The 6,000-nt window shown below is 39.9% G+C and overlaps 1 protein-coding gene across 1 annotated transcript in view; it reads left to right on the top strand.

Moving 5' to 3' along the window:
• The first annotated feature begins 1,749 nt into the window (after positions 1-1,749).
• cdh10b (cadherin 10, type 2b (T2-cadherin)) overlaps positions 1,750-6,000 on the top strand; it is a 48,219-nt gene continuing 43,968 nt past the window's right edge. The window contains exon 1 of the mRNA XM_079595963.1: positions 1,750-1,958. The gene's annotated coding sequence lies outside the window, so the exon portion shown is untranslated. The remainder of the gene's footprint in view (positions 1,959-6,000) is intronic.

Below are 6,000 nucleotides of genomic sequence, written 5' to 3'. Positions count from 1 at the left end.
AACACGTTTGAGCTTCAGCAAGATCCAATGAGGTTCATTCTGGTGTTAAGGAACATTCATTCTCATGTTACACAGAGCATTTGATCTTTCGCAAAAACCAATGAGATTCATTTTTGTGTTACACAGCACGTTTGAGCTTCTGCAAGAGCCAATGAGATTCATTCGCGTGTTAAGCAGCACGTTTGAGCTTTTACAAGAACCAATGAAATTTATTCTTGTGTCACGGAGCACGCTTGAGCTTTTGCAAGAACCAATGCGGTTCATTCTCTTGTTACTCAGCACGTTTGAGCTTCCACAAGAACCAATGGGGTGTGTCAAGAAAGTACGGTTGAGCATTTGTTTATGTGTGAATAAAAGCCTAAATTCACACTCGGCTGTTCAATCTCAATCTGGACTAAACAGCTAGATTAATTTTACGATCTCTCTGAACAGTTTGATGCGAAAAAGTTGTAGTTGCGTAGCTGTCAATGGAGGGACATAAACCTCTCAACTTTCATGTAAAAATATCCTAATTTATCAAAGATGAAACAACATGAGGGTGAGTTATCGATCACATTATTTTTTTATGTTTGAGCTGTACATTTTCGCATTGATTCAAGATGGATCTACAACTTTGGTACGGGTCTTTCATGACTTTTAACTCTCTCTGTCAAATGCTCTGGTAATATATATCTCTTAAGTTTGTCTTTGCAGCATTAAAAAAAAATCCAGCTTTTCTCCATCGGTTCGCTTTATGTGAGGTGATGGACTAATATGAACCGGAGGAGAGAGCTGGTAATGACACTCCCGCTGAGTGCCTGGACATGGTCCACCCCGCCCCTATCTCCTACCTCACTCTTGCCTCTCTCCTGGTGTTGATTTACTTATTATGGGCTCTTTCTCCTACATTCCACTGTCATTGAACCCTGATTAGATCAAGCTCGGATCGCTTTGGACAGTTAGCATCGATGAGTCCATCTATCACGCGACTTCCATTAGCTGTGGATCGCTACCGCCATCTATTGCCTGCGGTTCTAACGCCCGTGGCCCTCATATCCTTGACCTCTTCCCTCTCGCTTTATATATCTCTCGGTCGTTGGCAGTGTATCTTCCTAACCCCCCACCCCACCCCACAATCTGTGGCAAGCGAAGTCAAAACCGCAGCTCCAGGGGAGTAAAGCCTCTTCTTCTCTCTCTCTACCCTTCTTTTTTCTGCTGTCTTTCATCGCCGACGACTGAGTGGCAGCCAATCATGGGCTCAATCCTGCTGCCACAATCTCCCTGACACTCAAAAAGAGAGAGAGTGAGAGAGAGAGAGGGAGAAAAGCAAATGAAAGGAAAAATAATACACCGACAGACAAAAAAGAAGGTAAAAAGACAAGTAGAAATCAAAAAGCATTGTGAAAATTTAAGACAAAGGGACTAGAATAAGAAAAGAGAGAACAGTCAGACACCTCTCTCTCTCTCTCTCTCTTTCTCTCTCTCACACACACAGTAAGCTTCAGGACAATGTTCAGTCTTACAGCGAAAACTAAGAGGGAAGGTGACAAGCGTGGAGCTTATGCTAAGGAGATATAGAAGTTGCCTGAAAACACAGCAGAAAACAATGGAGTATAGACAACGAAGGTAAAACTCTCTCTCTCTCTCTCTCTCTCTCTCTCTCTCTCTCTCTCTCTCTCTCTCTCTCTCTCTCTCTCTCATCGGTCCCTCCCTCCCTCTCCCTCTCCGGCTCTGTTGCTCTTGTGCTCTCTCGGTCCCCCACTCTTGCTCAGACGGATGAGGAGAGTCCGGAAAGAGAGCAGTCATGTACGTAATTTTCTCTCTCGCTCGCTGAATCTAAAGGTTATCATTAAGACAGATGTGCCCTGCAGAGTGGTTGCCGTGGAGATCATTTTACACTGGAGGAACTATTTGATTAAAGAGTGGCTAAGACGGATATAAAGCAACTGAGAAAGACGTGGCAAACGCAAAAAGAGAGTGTGAGTAGACGTTGATTAGTTTCTTTTGCAGGTGGTTTCAAATAATGTGCGTAGGATCTGAAGAGATAGTTTAGTCGCTTTTGAAATGTATTAATGCCATATTTACAATTAATGACTTTACAGGATTTATTGAGGCTTATTGAGTTCATACTGAAGAAAAAATTCCTGGCTAGAAACTGTTAAAACTGTTTTTGTGCTGTGCTGTTTAATTGCATCTCTAGACACTGCGTTGCTTCTACTTTCAAAAGATGTTTAATATTCTTGTTTGCCAATACGGAGGTAAAATTATGTAATTTTAGATCAAAAGGCTTTTTTCATTATTGCTTATGATCTTTTTTTTCTTCTTCTTTTTTCTAAACCTGTATTTATACACCCAGTTAAGATTGTTATATGTGCAAAATAAAATAAAAACATAAAATAAAACATACAGCAAAAGATGTGTCTAAAAAACTTCATACGGGCAGGCTGCACTGCTCTGCTCTGCAGTAATTTTATTTGACAATTGCTCTGTTATGAATCCTGCAATTACACAAATGGTTTTGCTTGATTCTGATAAGCAGATTATTGCTTTGACCCGTGTGTCATCTGGCAGTTATTTTACAGGCAGCCTCAGTTTGAAGATAAACGATGTGCGTGAATGTGAATGTGAATGTGAATGTGTGTGTGTGTGTGTGTGTGTGTGTGTGTGTGTGTGTGTGTGTGTGTGTGTGTGTGTGTGTGTGTGTGCGCAAGAGAGAGAGTGAGAGATGTGCTAAAATGTTTCATAAATATGTATTGCATTGGACACAGCAAGAGTCTACCCCACTGCTCATGCCTAATCACTCACTCACTCACTGTTTCTTTCTCTCTCTCTCACACACACACACACACACACACACACACACACACACACACACACACACACACACACACACTCGCACATTAAGGTATGCTGCTGTTAAATACAGCCGATCAACTAGATCTCGGTATTGGAGGTCATTAGTGACTCATTATTGTCCAACACAAATTAACCTCTAAAGTGCTTGTTGCATTTCTGCGTTCTAAATTAGCCACACTAATAGCATCTCTTTCAAGGCAAAACGATTCACTTGGAAACACACAAAAGCCTGTGAATAGAAGATCTGTCACTGACAGCATACACATTTAGGAGACAAATGTCTAGGGCAATTTACAGGCTTAAATTACTCCTTTTATGTTTTATAGAGATTCTTCTTTCTGGAAAGATAAACTTTATTATTAGATCCATCTAATATCTCGGTATTTTCTCCATGAGATTAAACTCAATGCGAATGGAGACCTCCTGCTTCTCAGATTTTTTCTCCTCTGAGAAAAAAAACATCCTAATAGTCTCTCATGGAAGATATCTCAACAATGTCTCAAAGTTTGCTCAGATTTGCGAGATCTCAAAGTCAGAAATTTAGATATGAACTAGTGAAATTCTGAGCTATTCACAATAATTGTATAGCTTCACTCTATCACATCAAGAACTTTAGAGGTGCTTCAAATGTAACTATGGGATAATTTGTGTTGTAATGATTTTTTTATTAAAATTCTTGAATTAAGCAGCTCGTAAGAATCATTATCGCTAGAATTGTTTCATTTATTTTGTATTACCTGTTAAACATTAAAGTATTATGAAATTATTTAAGACATTTAAGACATAGAACCTTTTTGGCATAAAGTGTTCTTTAAAATTGAGCCAAGAACCCATGGATTCACATAAGAACCTTTTTCTCTAAGAGTGAATATTTGGACTGGATGCCAAAGGTGATACATACAGTATTTTCACTTTCTAAATAAAATCTATTCTGAAATTAACATAAAATAGATATTTTGCCAAAAAAAAGCAAATCCCTTCAGTACAAAATCATTAGCATTTCTTTTTACCCTTTTAGACTGAAGGCATATGATATACACAAGGAAACAGAGCGAGACACAGATACAGAACTTCCAGTGTTATCTGAGAGAGAGTTAGCTCCACCAAGTGGCTCAAAATCCTGTGCTAAGCAGCAATGAAGATCAGTCTTCATCATGCTGATCTTGAATCTTTTTAACCCGTCATGACTTTACTTTCACAAACAGACATTTAAAACCCTAAAAATCCTGCTGCCACAAGACCCAGCCCGACATTTAAAGTGATGGAAGGGCTCTGCCATATTACATGTTTAAACAAAACAGACTTAACCTCCATCTTTATCTGACCACGGCAGAGAGATTGATGCCCTGCAAGTAATCTGGACAGACCAGGAGGCTGCTTCGATTGTGAGATATCAGACAGGCCTCGGGCAATATTTCAATCTATTACACCGCATACAGTCTATATATTATTAAGCGATTAGTTCATCCTGCTCCCAGAAGTTCTCCCGTCAAACTTATGAGCTGCATGAAGTCTCTATCCTTTAAAGCTTGAGATGTCAAAAATCTCAAGGTCAAGAAAAAAAAGAAGCACGGAAAACTTTCCCCAAGCAATAATAAGCACGAGAAATGCACAGACACAAGCTGCCGTATCCCACATATGGCTCCAGACATCCATCAGAACACAGTCAGGTGTGGACAGAAATAACCCAGTTTCCCTAAATGATCCGTGTCTGATATGGTCTTAGGGGGAATATTCTTGGGAGAGAAAGAGGAGGGGTGTTTGGAGGCAGATAGCATGAGTGAACGAAGCCGCGTTGAACTCTGGCAGATGTATTCCCCAAAGACAACGCTGCCCCAGACTGCTTTTATAAACCTCGGGAGAAATATAGCAGTACCTTGCAGACAGGACAACGGCAATTACATAGACTATGGGTCTGTGTTTGCGGTAGCGGTCTGATCCTGCAGACTTTAGCGGTATATCACTGTCAATCAGTCCTGCAAATTACAAAACGTGAACTTTGCTGTACGCCTGCAAAACACCGCTCTGCACGGGCACACAATGTTTTGTGTGTCACACAGATCAACTGGGTCATCCGTGTGCTGTTTTCAGAAGGAACACGCGCCATCCTCTCTGCCAATTAATTCATAATTATATAGCATTACCTCATTATGCCTCGACTAGCATATCCACACTCGCCTAAATTCACATATACACACTAATTAGACGCTCTTAATAGGACAAGTGAGAAGATTCTTCCTCCTCGCTCGACTCCCTCGCGCATCCTTCGTTCCTCCCCTTTTATAGTATCACAGATCCTCCCTTACAGCCGCTCATAAACAAGTTTTCAACGCACTAATCAAAGTGAGATAATTAAGTGACAGTCCTAAACATCTGGCAAGAGATTTTTTGTTGTTGTTGTATGGTAACAGGCAAAATAATAAATAAAAAGAGATTCACTGGCCTAATGCTTAATAGGCATGCTGTATCAAAGATTAATATCCAGAATGCTATTAAACCTCAAGGACAGCCTTGAATGATAATTAGAAAATGCAATCATGAGAATCACCACGCATAAATTGGTGCACCAAATTGCGGGCATTTTTTTCCCCAGAACGTTCTTGACATTGCAGAGGAAGGGCTAAACTAACATTTTTTTTTTTTTTTTTCACATTTTCTGGCACCCTGTCCTGCAGTCATCATAGAAACACACAATTTCCTGTCTGGGCCTTTTTACAAGTGTTAACATCTCCCCGGCAGAGCTGGATATGAACAGCACTTCTCACTCCATTATTATGTTGTGTAAACTTCCAAAAAACCTTGTACAGCGTGTGATTTGATAACTCAACTCGCCGAGCCTAATGAAAACAAAAGCAGCCCGAGGAGGTAAACGTCAATTATTAAACAACACTCGTGAACAATGAGAACCACAAGTCGTTTGTGCAGTAAACATATGTGTGGATAAGAATTTGTAATGGCTTAAATCTAATTTCTCAGATTTTTTTGTAATCCCATGTTGTAATCTCAACAGCATCTTAAACTGTGCTTAATCTTGCCAGCATACCAAAGTCTCCAATAAAAAGTCTCATCATATTCTTCCAAAACGAAAGTATCCTTGCTATGCTATTCTCATTTAAAGCTTTTCTAATATATTTTACGAGAAACAAAATTGGGTATTGAGTCATA

Source organism: Phoxinus phoxinus, assembly GCF_949152265.1.
Source record: "Phoxinus phoxinus genome assembly, chromosome: 21".
Classification (NCBI taxonomy): Eukaryota; Metazoa; Chordata; class Actinopteri; order Cypriniformes; family Leuciscidae; genus Phoxinus; species Phoxinus phoxinus.
Note: the sequence above shows the minus strand (reverse complement) of the source record. Positions and strands in the feature narration are given on the sequence as shown.